Raw genomic sequence first — 14728 nt, 5'->3', positions numbered from 1 at the left:
TACTCTTTAAAATGACAGGTACCCTCCAGAGGTGTTTCCCCCTCTTTACAGCGATGTTCTATACTTTTACATGGTCACATCCACATCCTCCCACTGTGATGCGCTGACAGCGTTCATTTCCTGCTGCGCTTTACGCATTTACAGCCGGTGTTATGTAATGAAAAAGGCATCATCACATAATGCGTTTATGTCCTGCAAAATAATATCTGGAGAGAAACTAACACGATGAAAATATTTAGTTGAACAAGTTCACGAACAATTGTTGAAGTGAATTTTAGGACAGACAAGTAATTTGATTCATGGGTGCAATAAAAAAATAGGGGGTACTTCTTAAGTAGAGGTATACCTTAAAGTTTAGGCCTTGTCTGCACCAGTTTTGGGGCTCCTGCATGCATCACCTCCGACTGCTCTCAGAATAGAAATAGAATAGAAAATACCTTTATTGTCCCATAATGCGGAAATTCTGGTGGTTACAGCAGCAAAACGATAATAGAAAAAATGGTCACACAAATAGAAAAATGTATAAGGATAACATAATATAAACAATAAAATACTGTACTGTAAACTTTGCACCAGGAAAATGAATATATGTATATATATATATAATCACTATGGAAATTTTTACAGTAATGGATATTTGAAGATAGCAGCAACATCATAGATGTGCAAACAATGACTGCACCATGTTATTTAATTGACTAAGATAGAAACTGAATGAATGTAGCAAGTTCTTTAGGTTGTTGGGAACAGTGATAGTTATAGAGTCTTACAGCTGCTGTGAGGAAGGATCTGTGATAACGCTCACTGGTGCATTTGGGGTTCAGCACTCTGTCACTGAAGGAGCTCTGCGGTTCTGCAACAGCTTCATCCAGTTCGATTTATAGCTTAATGTTTGATGTATGTCCAAATATTTCTCTCGTCAGTGGCAGTAATTTGGCCATCATATGACAAGGTTATATTTTACATCTCCCATGCTTTTCTAAATCTAAGGTGACCCTAATGCTATACAAAAAATATTGGATGTTTTATAGGTAGAATAAGCTTTCATTAATCTTTGCTCAGTCAGATATAACTGCTTCCTGCCAATCTGAGAATTATTTTTCGCACCAAAGAGGAACAAGAGCTCTCAGGGTTCCCTAAAAGGATTGTCCTTTTATTTAATATCAGATATCAATCTACATACCAGACATCAGGTAGCAGAGTTGTATGGCCACATTTGTTTAGAAAACTGACATCATTCTCATCATTTCTTGAGTGAGCGTGCCATCCCCTTGGTGGGTGTTCCCTGGGCAGAACTCTCTTCATCCAAATAAAACAAATATAATAATTTAAAGCCCCCACTCCAGGCCTATAGAAGGTGATTTATTGCAGTTATTGAAATATATTAAATTAATAAAGATGCCACAGAGTGTGGGCTTAAAGATTGCTGTGTAGGAAGTTTCTATGTTTAAGTTTTACATTGCTTTCAGTTTATCTTGAATAACTCCAATACGTTTCCAGTTTCCAACTTGTCGATCCTTATTGTTTGTATAGTATTTTGCCCTTACTGCTACTTTTGCAATACAAATATTTTGACATATAACTTGTGCATAGAAAATGTTGAAGCATTTCATCTTCCTAACACAAAAATAGTAAGGCTACACGTAGAACTGAATGTTACATGAATAAAATAACAATGTATTTTCTTTTTTATCTCAATGAAAATTCAACAGTCCTGCGATTGATTGGCAAGCTGTCCAGGGTGTACCCTGCCTCTCGCCCACAGACAGCTGGAGGTGGGCACCAGCCCCTTGAGACCCCGCTTGGGATACGCGTTATGGAAAATGGATCAAAATTCATCAAAATAAAAGATATGACAGTGATGCAGGCTTGTAACTTTTTGGAACCCTATAAAAATGATTTGTATCCAAAACCTTCCAGGTTCTATTCTACCGCCCAGGTAAACCAAAGTTCAGGTATAGAGACAGAATGAGGGGCAGCTTTGACTTCTTTCATCATCTAGATTTCTCTTCTTCACCTTTGAACTCCAGCCCAGCAGCCCATCTCTGATCCACAGAGGGTCTCCTTTCACTTTTACGCCCGTCTCATTTCAGACCCTGGAGATGGATGACCATCTGCATGCTGATACTTCACAATACTTCAATTTCCTGCACAGGAAGAGGAATTTAAAAGGTTGATCAAAGTTCACAGGAACAGTGTGGTGCCTACTGGTTTCAAAACCAGAAAGCAGCCCCGTGCCGTGAGCCTGAGATCCAAAAATTAAGCTGTGAACATTCCACAAACCCTGGTCCTCCATGTGTCAGCAACACAACCCCTAGCTGCCTCCACTCCGACTGAGAGACAGTAGTGAGAAGGACTCTGACCCCTAGCTGCCTGAGCGTATATCATTTCAAAAATGCTAAAAAGTGCATGTGACAGGAGAACTTAGCCGTCAAATGTCATATCATGAGTTACTGAAACACAAATTTATGGATTATTGAAGTTGTGTTTTTAGATTCTCAACACATTATCGCACACAATGGAAAAATCCCCATTTACTCCTTACCCCCTCATTCTTACTAATTGACCCAGTGCTAAAAAATATATATATTCAATAACAACAGGGCTGCATAATTAAAACAACAAAATAATGTTGTTTAATATTGTCATGGCAATACTAAATGTGATTTAATCATATGTTCACTCCACTTAAGCTTTGGCCTCTTACTAAATCAGAAAATTCCAGTTAATTTCCACCGAGATGTCCAAAATTAGATTAAATATAAAAGAGCTTTTCAAGCAATGTTGGTAAAAGTGTTTCAGTCCTCTTCAATTGTTATATTTCACACAATAAAATCTCAACAACAGTCTCTTTTCACTAAATTGCTGTACTTACTAATAACCTATACTGTTTTATCTCTTAATATTCTGAGTCTTCACTTTACTACATTTCATAATCAGGTCAGCCCATCTTACTTGTAGTTTTTGCCCATTCCAAATTAACGGTAGTTTCATTTTCAATCCTGAGAATAAGCAAAAGAAAGATGTAGCCTATATCACAATATTGATTTTCATAAGAGACAAAATATGGATCCGCTATCATTTTAGAGGCGTCAAAACATTATATATACATATTTTCTGATCAGCTTATTTAATTCATTTTTTATTCTGCGAGTTTTTTGTCCTTTCGAGGCTGTGACTTTAAAATCTCACTCATTCCCACCATAATTATGCCCTGCTACTGTATCTCTAACCAACTTCTAACAACTTAGTAGATAATAGGTGAAGATGCTAAATTTGCAAAACACTTCATGCCTAAACAAATGATTCTATATGAAACAGTACAGTTTCACATGACCCAACAATCTTCTACTTGGATGTTAAACCAAAGACAGTTTATAAATCTGTACAGGAATTTTGTAAAGGCTAATATATCAAAACAGCAGATTTTTGGAGTAACTATGAAAAATTGCATTTGTTATATACTGAAAGAGGATTAAGATATTTGTTTATCAGACCTAAATTTCAAAGATCCTAATCCCCAATCTCTGAAAACTGATTACGTATCAGCTTATTAAAGAAAGCCCCATTTATTTAACTGGTTCCTGATCAAATTTGATACAGAGGAAACAGTATGGGTAATGCGGCAAAATGGGGTTCACCTTTAGGATTTGCTGCACAAATACTTTACATCTAGATGAACGGGAAACTTGTGTTGTCCCCAAGTTTTGTTGCAGTAAGATTTTTCTTTTGAGCGCTTTATTATACTGTCTTTGAGTATTTCACTATATTTCGTGATTAACAAACAATAACGATGTGTTTGACTTTTTTTACATATATTTTCTGTACTTATATGCTAGTGTGATTTGTGTGAGGATTATTCCTGTTGGATCACCATTTGGGAGGTTATTATACAGTATGGGGAGGGTTTTAAGGGTTCCCCTAAGCTAATACACAACATTCCTATTTATGTTGCAGCATTTTTAATGTGCTGTTTTTTTCATTTGGAGTCATCATCTGTAAACTATTGGGTGGATCTGTATCAGTCAGGAGGAGCGGGAAGCAGGCAGTGCAACCTAGTGGTGGGAGAGGGGTGTGAGGGTGCAACGGGGTGTTCACTGTGACTCACACTGACATCGAAATTACACATTTTCTATCATTCTCATAAACACATGCGGATGCAACACTGACAGTCAAGCCTACGTGCCTTGCTAATGCACTGCATGGTAATTTATCTCCTTAAAACACATGCTCGCCAGCCTCTAGCCTATTATTGGATGCAATATCCTAAATACTCAATATAGTGTAAAAATAATATAATTCCATACAACCCACCCACATATGTGATGCTCCGTAGGGATATTTATTTTTTTTTGTTGGAGGAGATGTTTGTTGCCCCTTTGTCCTCTGAAACCCATATCTCATATCTTCATAAACTTTAAACTAAAGAGATCCATCTTATCCATGTTTCTCCAGATTATCAGTTAAGTTTTTTTGTGAGGACAACACAAGTTTACCCCATCATCCAGATGTAAAATTGTGGCGACTGCATGGAAGGGCCAAAAGGAGAAACTGTGATTAAAAAAAAAAAAATTTCCCTTTACAGTTTGGTTTGTGAAGTTTGTTGGTTGTCAGTTTTTTAGGAAACATCGTAGGCAGGCTTTAGTAAGGGTCCCAACAGCCACGTTCCACTGTGCCCTGAAGGGGATTAATAATGAATTAAGCCATTCCCGCCCCCTTTCTAAAACCAAATTCATGCATGCTAATGCATCCATTATTTATACAGTGTGCACATAGGATGACTAGTGATGGCCACATGCAAGTTGGAGGGATGTGGAGATGAAATAGTGAGGTGGGGGTCTGCTCTCCCTCCATCTAAAGCTCTTGGGCTCTAGAAGCAACATCCGCCCACTGCACTGCGGCTGGGGCCGGATATGGATGGGGAGGCAATGGGTGAGGATTTGGTAAAGTAAGGGGCGTGGGGAATGCCAGACAGGCAGCTCGTGCACAGGGTGAGGGTCGCCAAGTGTTATGGGGGGAGGGGTGGATTAAACAAATAAATACACGATAAGAAACAATCGTGTCAGGGAGGGTGGGTACGATAAAGACAAAGAGGCTAAGACGGGGGGGTAGGTAAGTCAGACAGGATTTACTGTCTGAACTGACCTATTCTTGACCAAAAACCTACCATGTGGAAAGCAACTTTATATGATCGTTGTTGTTTTTTCAGATCTGAAGGATGCGCTGGATGTTCCTCCGATTACTACAGCAGTAAGCACACTATAGCTTTTTAAATATTCCGAAGCTGTTTAACCCACTTACTTTACTTATTTCATCAAAGGTTTAATGCCATATTTAGCAGGAAATATTGGTTCACAACTAGGGATAAATTGATTTAGCTTTAATGAAACAGATGTATTTTAAGGAGAGAAATAGGATGGAAATCTAAAAATGAGTACAAAGCCTGCTTTTCCTTAATTTGCATGGCTGATATGTGGTGATGCAGTGCAGACAGAAGCAGTGTAAGCAGAGTGATAAGATAAACCAAAAAGCACAAGCCAGATGAGCTTTCCACCCTACTGATCCCTGTATTAGCATAGATACAGAGTCATAAGCATGGCAGGGAACTGGCGCTGTAGAGGTGAGATCAAGACTATAACACCCCGGCTCATCACCATAGATATCACCGGGGCCAAGCAGGTAAATCTGACATCAGTTATCTAAGCAATGTCTGGAGTGCATTACATTATGCCAACAAGCTGTCACCTTAAACTTCAGTAATCCTTGTCAGTGATTAATTCTTAATACGTTTTGCTTCGCTCAATAAAGAAAAATGAAGTGCTGCTTAATTTCGTTTTTGGGGGTCTTTTTTTTTTTTTGGTCACAATGATTTCTCTGAGTAAAAAAGTCTTGAGTGACTCCTTCCAAAATGATAATTCCAGTTATCATACTTATATTTCAGTGCAAATGTCATGTTGCTGGAAATACTCTTGGAAATCATGTGGTGATTAGTCAGAGGGGTTTACCCTTGACTAAGCCTGATAAGCAATTGGACCAGACAGAAAGAAAAAAATCTTATCTTTTTTCCAAATGCTGCCAAGCTGTAGTGATGATAACACTTTATAGTGTGGAAGTTATCCTTGATTAAAGGAAACTAGCATTGGGTTTCTTTAGAATCGGAGAGGTGTTTAAAACTAATACAGAGACAATACAGAACCTGGAGAAATCTTCTTCAAAGATGAAAGTATTATTTTCAGATGCAATTTGATTGATAATTCCGATTTCCGTAGCAGATAAATGTAAGAATATAAAAGAAAATGTATTTTTCCAATGATGCTCACAATAAATATTCAATTTATTGCATTAGCATTTAGTATGATAGTTTGAGCCAAAGGAAGGACTCTGTGTTCCCACAGTGAAACACAATCCAGAAAAAGGTATTCATGAATGTTTGGGCCATACATTAACAGAACATCCATTGAGCTTCCAAAAAACAGAAAATGTATTTTCTACAGATGCCTGCTGCTGTGTACACGTGTCACCACAAAAGGGAGGCTTCAGCAGAGAACAGGAAGCTGCAGCAAGTCCAGAAAAGTAGCCTTCTGTTATATTATGTTGATTTCAGTCAACATTATGGGAATTTTTTGCCTTTTTTGTGAAATATTATTAAAATCATGCAGAGCTGTAAGACATATACTGCTCTCTCTCACACAAATGCAGCCTTACAAAATAGTGACCAGAATGCTTGATTGGTGTACCTTAACATCTTACATAAAACTTAAACTTTAGAGATGTTGTGACTTCCAGGGTCAGTGCTTGTATTTGCGTGGATTATTCAGTCTGGAAGCATCATGGGCCATATATTAATAGAATATCATTAATAGAGGTTTATGCTTTAAAAGCAATTTAGGTAAAGACTAGACATTCATTACTGGCAGACAGGCAATATGTTTCTCAACAAGTAGCACTGGAGGCTAGACCTCCCAGAAGGGACAATCAGCATTGTGCAAACATTGCAACCTTTGTTCACCCAACAAACACAAGGTGAGGCGCTTAATAGCAAAACCTCAACCACACACAGGAAAATCCATAAACATTGGAATGATGTCAAAACAACAGTATGAGGTTTGACGATTTTAATTTTCCACAGCTCAGAGTAAAATTGGCTCCTGCAACATTTCCTGCACCCCTGGGGATTTTTTATAACAAATACTACAGCAGTTTAATTATACATGCGGCCACCACCATAAAAGCACAACCATTAACTAGCATCTTGTTAAAACAGAAGACCTGCCTTGAAAGTGCAAGAGTCGCATTTTGAAATCTTTTCACTCAGTGCCTGCTTGTCATAGCAGCTTGTCACCAATTAGTTAAAACATGCAAAGTTAATGTGGCAGCACACACACATGGTTCAAGCATTGAAGCATGCTTTAAATAAACAGACTAATGACCAATAAAGGCTTGTTTTTCATGTACAAACTGATTCATTAAAACATTTTTTCCTATCATCTGGGAAACATACAAGTATTTGTATCCTTTAATGTTCTTTGTAATTTCTCATGCTCAAAAAAGATTTTTGCATTTTGTTGGGATGTTCTGTGGTGTATTAAACAAAGTACTATACATTGCCACTATGATCTGCAAATAAAAAAAAAATTGTATTTGTAAATTGAAATTGTATGAAGGCTTTCTGACACTGTACTTTGTAGAATTTAGAAATTAAACTAATAAGAAAATTTATCACAGTAAATAAAGTTTACACTATAAATGCTAGAAAATATAAACTAGAATTACAAGTAAAAAAAGAGCTTTATTAAACTGATTGCCTGTATTTTTTATTTTATACCTTGTGGCCAAGATCCCATTGCTTCCTTTGAAACACAACTTTTGTCTTGTTTTTTTTTTTATGTAACAGACAGATTTGCAGTCGACCCATTCTATTTAAGTTTTCAAATTATGGATTGCTCTATTAGATGGTAAACTCTTTGGATGATGTTTTACAACCTAACCTTGCATGGGACTTCTCCATAGCCGGCCTGGGTTGCCTCTACCGTTTTATTACAGACCATTCGAGCGTTAATAGAACTGCTGAAGTCGTTGCGCATCATTTAGAGGTATCTTAATACAGAGGGATTCACACATAATTTTTTTAGATTTAAAATTTTTTTTTTAAAGATTTAAATTAGCATCATGAAATAATTCAAAATAATTATTTTACTGTATAGTTATTTTCTCATTATCAGAAAAGATTTTAATATTCAGAAAGACTAACTTGCACTTCAGACACTTTGACTCTTAGTGCGTCTTGCAGCTGCATAAATTGCAGGAAGAAACTGCCTTCTGATGTCTCTGACCTAGCTCAGTGTGTCCGAAAAGAAAGCTTTGGAGACTTCCAAATAGGAGTGAACTTCCAACCTCTCACTTAAAAAGGCTTTGGTTAAATTTCAAAGGCTTCCTGGTTTTACTTTACTGGCCAAACATGCCCCAGCGGTACACAAAGTTGCCACTCTGACTGTGACCCTATGGAGGTGGAAAGGTGATCAGAGACCCCTTGATGTAACCAAACATCCCCGTTAAAAGTTCTTAAGAAAACAACAACACCGATGGCATCCCGTACAGCTCATTAAGAGTTGTACGGGATGCCATCGGTGTTGTTTGCTTAAGAACGTCATTCTTTACTCTTAGCACGTGTGGTATTACAGTGTAATAAAAAAAAAAAAAAGAGCATTGATTCAAGCCCAAATTCCTTTCTTTACCCTTTCAAGGAATTAATAATGATTCAAAATAATGTATTATAAGAATTTGTCAGATACTCAAAGTGTCACTCTCCGTAATAACAGGAAGAAACCAGTGGTGATTCTAGACCAACTTTACCATAGGGATCGGGGATTAGATTGGGAACAGTTTTTTGTTGTTGTTTTGTTTTGGGTTTTTTTTTAAGAGGGCATAAAACAAGACCAAATTTAAAAAATATACAAAAAAGCCCAATAGTTAATTGTTTAATATAAAAAGCGAGCCATAAAGACATAAAGCTACTTGTGATGACTTTAACAGATGAAAATTGAAAACCCAAATAATTGCAACAGAAGCTACAACGACAACACCCTAATTTTCAAATCATTGATAAAGTTAAATTATAAAGATTAAAAAAGTTTCCACTGTAAAGGTAAAATGTCTTTAATCCAAGGGAGGTAAGTTCGGTGTCAATGCCAAATCTTAATACCAAACTGATTTAGTATTTTGTGTAGAGGGTCCATAACAGGGTCCGGGACTGGTTCTACAGTTCCAGGGGCCCTAATTGGCCCCTGTGTTGAACCATCCTATGGAAGAAACCACAAAGCAAACTTCTATAGCACTTCCATCAATCAGCATTCTGTCTTTGGGTCAATATTCGTCCTTATGTTAGTCAAAAGACTGGGGAGATTGTGATGTTTCGAATCCATTATTTCCATTATATCCATCTCATAAAGCAATTGTCTTAAAGCCTGCCTTATGTGACCAAAGTGCCTTTAAAGACATGTTTAAGAGAAAAGAGCTCTCTGTCTTGGAATGAGCTAACTTAATTATCATAGCAACTGCCTGTGCTCTTTAACATGTCAATGGTACTTGCCCCGCATGCATAATTTTGGTGTGTTATTGTGGTGGCCCCTGTGTGTTTCTCATTCACAAAAAAACCCCAAAACTCAGGCACGGGGTCTATTGTTATTGGCGCATCCATCTGGATCAAGGCTATTAGAGGATATTTGCACTTCCTCTGTGGCTCCTGGCTCTTTTTGACATGCAACAGAAGGAGCAGGCATCACCCACCAGCACAAGGCCAATTGAGGTGCAGATTGACCAGAGGGACAGTGAAGAAGGGCAGCCAGTGGGGCAGAACTCCTGTCGAAACCAATGATGGACACCCAAGCGGCAGCTGCTAGTTGGCCTGTGCTTACTGGGATCCAATGGCGATTGATGGGACATGACGAGTCATGCGCCCCGGTTTCATTCTTTTGCCCCCGAGGGATGTTGCAGGGTGTATCAGAATGTCAGCGCCTCTTAAGTACAGCACACTTCTGGTGTCAAATGCCTACTACCCACAACTGCCCTTTAGATTGTTCTGACACACATCAACAAGAAAACAGCATATAGTCTTATAGATATAAGTATACTCAGTTTATTTGACAGTAAAATATATATATTTGTATATTCTCAAAAACATTTAAACTATTGCAATTAAACCTGAAATAAATACAGTTAAGGTGAGACGTTTACAGTTTATCAATGTTGAAATGAATACAGTACCAATTTGGGGTTTAAAAGATATATTTAGACTTCGCTTTATGGTGGAATGGTTTCATAAAGCTTAGAGCAGGCCTGCTCAAAGTTGGACCTTGAGGGCTAATGTCCTGCCGGTTTCAGAGGTTTCCCTCTTTCAGCACAGCTGATTCTGGTGATTGCCATTCAGTAAATACCTGTTAATAAGCTATCCATTGAAATCATCTGCGCTGAAGCAAAACTCTAAAGCCTGCAGCACAGCGACCCTCAAGGTCTGAGTTTGAACAGGCTTGTCTTAAAGGATCTGCTCCGAAATGTCCATGTAGATTAGTTATATCCATCATGTACAGTTTCATCTTAGGTTTTATAATAAAACTATTTCCAAATTGTTTTACTAATGCAATTTTACAGAAGGTGTACAAGGCATCATTTTTGCATTACTATCTTCACATTTAGAAGTCCATATACAGTAACATTACAATGGTTTGAAATATTATTGAAAAAAATAAGTGAAACAACGATATGAAAGAACAAATAGCCATAGTGTTCCAGAAGGAGAAGGGTTCTGCGTTTTAGAGATGGGCTTATTTCACTGCAAAAGCTGGTGAGAGAATGTTATTATGCTCAATATAATGTGAGAAGGTCAGAAGAAGGTAAGAAAAAACTTAGGCTGTGTACTTGCACTACTGGCAGGAAGCAGGCCCTCATCATGAAACACCACCATCATCTGCATCCTTGACAGGTGGCATGTTCTTCTTGGGTTTCAAAGCCTCATTAGGACTACTTTTAACACATATTGCCATTTTGGCAGAATAATTATATTTTTTATTCTAGTCTGACTATAAAATCTTTATCCAGAAGGCATTTTTTCCTGGTTTGGCTTCCTCTCAGTCCAAGCTTATTTTAAATTGGCTTCTCTTTTACTCCAATAGTTTCCAGTTAATGCAACGTTAAGAGGTGGTGCCAGAGTTGTTTTGGAACCCATTTCCTTTTATCTGAGGGTGACAGTGTGGTTTAGAAGATTGAAACTTAGACCCAGTTTGGAGTTCCAAAAGGAAAATGTCCGAAAAAAATCAAAAACAGCTTTAGAATATTTAAAGCAGACACACATTAAGCTTCTAGAATTGGCCCGACCTCAAAGTAAGGTTCATTTTAGGAAGCCAGAAAATCTGAAATAACTTCACTAATTCTGTCAAGAAGAGTGTTTAGTCAAAATGATATCAGAACCCTGTTAGAAAATCTTTTAGTTGGGATGACAAGAGACATTAAATTATATATTAGTGGTAAAATATGTATAGATAAGAGCCTGTGTTTAAAGATTTCATCATATTAGATTCGAAAATGTTTGCTTTTTAAGCTGTTTATCATATGATAAACGGACCTGGTAGTAAGAACAGTTCAGATTAATGTTAAAGGCCCAAGATTGACATTCATGCCCATAATGAGTTTCTGTAAACTTTTTACCAGCACTGTAGGAAGCAGTGATGTGGTTAAGTCTCTTTTAAGGGCGTATAATGGTCCTTTATCAGTGTGGTCTTTCACAGGTGGGTAGACAATTAATAGTGAAAGCTCAGCTATATATATTACCCTGAAAAAACAGCTCCTAGAGTTATATCAAATAAAACCAATTCCAGTCAAACACATGAACACTTTAGCTGTCAATCTACATCTCCCCATGTGTAACTTATACGCCTGCACCGCATACACTCCCTCCCTGAGCTGTGTGTAGGTATGCTGACAGCACACAGATATGAATCTTGATTTGATTAGGAGTCAGAACTGGGGTCTGAGCACTGGAGCCAATATTGGTTCAGCCGGGTGGGCCAGGCAACTGTAGCAAAGGAGGGAAGGTGTGGAGAAAGGGGCAAAGTGTGATGGGGAGGGTTACCTGTGGCCCTGTCTCCAACTGGGAGTAATTTGGAACAGACTGCTCCCAATGTGTTCATTAGGTTATGATTGGGCTGAACACAGGTGGGGAGGGCCTGCCCAGCCTGACGCTGAATAGTCTTGATTGTGCCCGGCATAAAACGCCATCTGTTTCGATGTGGCAGCGCAGGGGAGAGAGCAAAGCTAGAGGAAAGAGGAGGGTGCTACTGGTGAAAAGTCGTATGTTATGATACCAGGACACTTTTGTTCACTAATAAGATAAAATGATGAGGGAGAAAAATATAATTTTTAGCTATATTATTTAAAAAAAACAAGTTTATACCGTATTACCATATCTTTATAAGTGAGACTATATTTAAAAAGGTGTCAACAGTAAAAGAGTGATATCTTCCATGGTATTTGTCTGACTTCACTGATAATGCAAATAGAAACAGCTGATAGACTTAATTTATGGGCTGCTTTAAAGTCCAAATGTTTTTTGGTTAATCCTCGGATCAGGCAGGCAAACACAAAATTTTAATCTCGGTGTTTACATGTACATTTACTCTGTTTAGGCCACTGTAGACACAACTACAAGCTCCTAAGTATAAAACTATATTCATAGATCTCATATGGGTAAAAGCGGATGAGAGGAAATTATCTTTTTACTCAGTTGGCCTATTTTTTGTTAGATTTTTTTCTCTCCTAATGCAAGGCCAAGGGATTGAGAGAGAGAAAAAGAGCAGCGAGGAAGAAGGCCAGTGTATGCTGCTCGACTTTTGAAGCGTCTTTATCGGGCTTGGCAGCGTGGTCTTGCGTGTCCAAGCCTCGTCGTGCTTTTCATCCTTTGTGCCGTCCAAGGTGTGTCCAATGCACTGAGGCTTTGTGTGCTGAGGGGAGACGACACATCACATTCTGTCTTCTGTCTCAAGCTGGGGGGATGGGATGGAATAAAGGGGGGGTGTCTGTACAACAGAGGGGTGGAGGGGGACAAAACGCAAACTTATAGAAGGCCGCGGTTCTTCAAAGCGGGATGTACAAAGGCTTATAAAGCGTTACTTCATGCAGAGTTGTGCCAGATGTAATTGTGGGGTTTTTTGGAGATAGAGAATCACATGAAATACTCAGGCCCCACCCCTGAAACGATGAAAGGGCTGCCACAAGGAAACTGCAAATGCTAAACTGTGAGAGCAGAAAAGTTTGATTCACTTTTACGTGCTGTAAAGAAGAAAGTTATCTTAAAGGTTTACAGACCAGTGCCAAAATAGCTTGATGAAGCCAGCCTAGCTGCCATCCACCCCCCTCTACTATTTTGCAGTTTTGTTAGGTTTAATGGTGAAACTATGGTCTCTAAATACAACTGGGGCTTAATGTAGCAGTACACAGAAGGAATATCAGTATCAAATACATCCCAAGAATATACAGATTTAATTACAGAAGCTGTGAAAAATGTCCATAATTGCCTTGATAATTACACAATATTAAAAACTTTTGTAATTCGGGATTCTGATTCTGACTAGGGATTTTCATCTAGAGAACTTAATGTCATATTGATGATAAGTTTAAAATTTGTAAGTTGCTTTGGATAAAAGCGTCTGCTAAATGCATAATAAAGATCTCTTCTAATTTAACTAAAGACAAACAAATCTATGAGAAAAAAAATATAACAAATTATTATAAAGTAGCTACATTCACCAGGTTGCGGCTGTATGCTCACCCTTGAACAATATTTTTGATTGAACACCAACTAATGAAGTTTTATCATTCAGCCTGTCTGATTCTACACCTAACATCAGTCATAGTAAATCTGAGTAACTAGAAATGTATAGGTGTCTTGTAGGATTTTATCGATAATTCTTCAGTTGCTTCCTGTAGGCAGAGGCATATTCTGGAGAGATGTTATATATCATCAAAATTATCTTGTATAGAAATTATGAGAAAAGAGTTAATAACAGACAGTTTAAATTGGTAACTCAACATCAGACAGAAATAATCTGTATTATCCATAAAACATATCTGTTCGGGAAATTTAGAGTTGCATAATAAGTATATGAGGTACATGGCATTAGAAGAGCAAAGCAAATATTATTTTGTCAGCTGTTACTACATGAATTGCACAACAGCCATATTTAAAAATATAATGCAGAACCTATCACCATGAGCTTGAAAAAGGAATTCATGCATTTATCGATTGTGTCTTTACAGGTCTGCCTAAAATGTCAATCAGACAGCTGCAGTTGATCCAAAATGCTACTGCCTGCAACCTCACTAAAACTAAGAAAGTTGAGACCATTAACCCTGTTGCAAAAGTCATTACACTAGCTCCCTAGATCTTAAAGAGTAGACCTTCAAAAATGATGACGTGTTGTGAATTTGGCGCTATATAAATAAACTGAATTGAAATTGAATTGAATTGAATTGAATTAAATTCTTCTGTTAGTCTGTGAATCGCCAAATGGCTTTGCAACAAAATACATTACAGACTTATCAGTGTATCGGCTGCCCAGACCCTTTCAGGTCTTCTTGAAATGCAGAACCAAATCCTTATCCTATCTATCTATCTATCTATCTATCTATCTATCTATCTATCTATCTATCTATCTATCTATCTATCTATCTATCTATC

At 37.7% G+C, this 14728-nt stretch overlaps 1 protein-coding gene across 1 annotated transcript in view; it reads right to left on the bottom strand.

Annotated features, from left to right (window-relative positions):
* The window catches only part of LOC107089267 (zinc finger protein ZIC 4-like), a 106313-nt gene that overhangs the window by 86194 nt on the left and 5391 nt on the right, over nt 1-14728 (bottom strand). The gene's annotated exons all lie outside the window — the stretch shown is intronic.

Source organism: Cyprinodon variegatus, unplaced genomic scaffold, assembly GCF_000732505.1.
Source record: "Cyprinodon variegatus isolate N-32 unplaced genomic scaffold, C_variegatus-1.0 Scaffold245, whole genome shotgun sequence".
NCBI lineage: Eukaryota > Metazoa > Chordata > Actinopteri > Cyprinodontiformes > Cyprinodontidae > Cyprinodon > Cyprinodon variegatus.
This window is presented reverse-complemented; position numbering and strand designations above follow the sequence as displayed.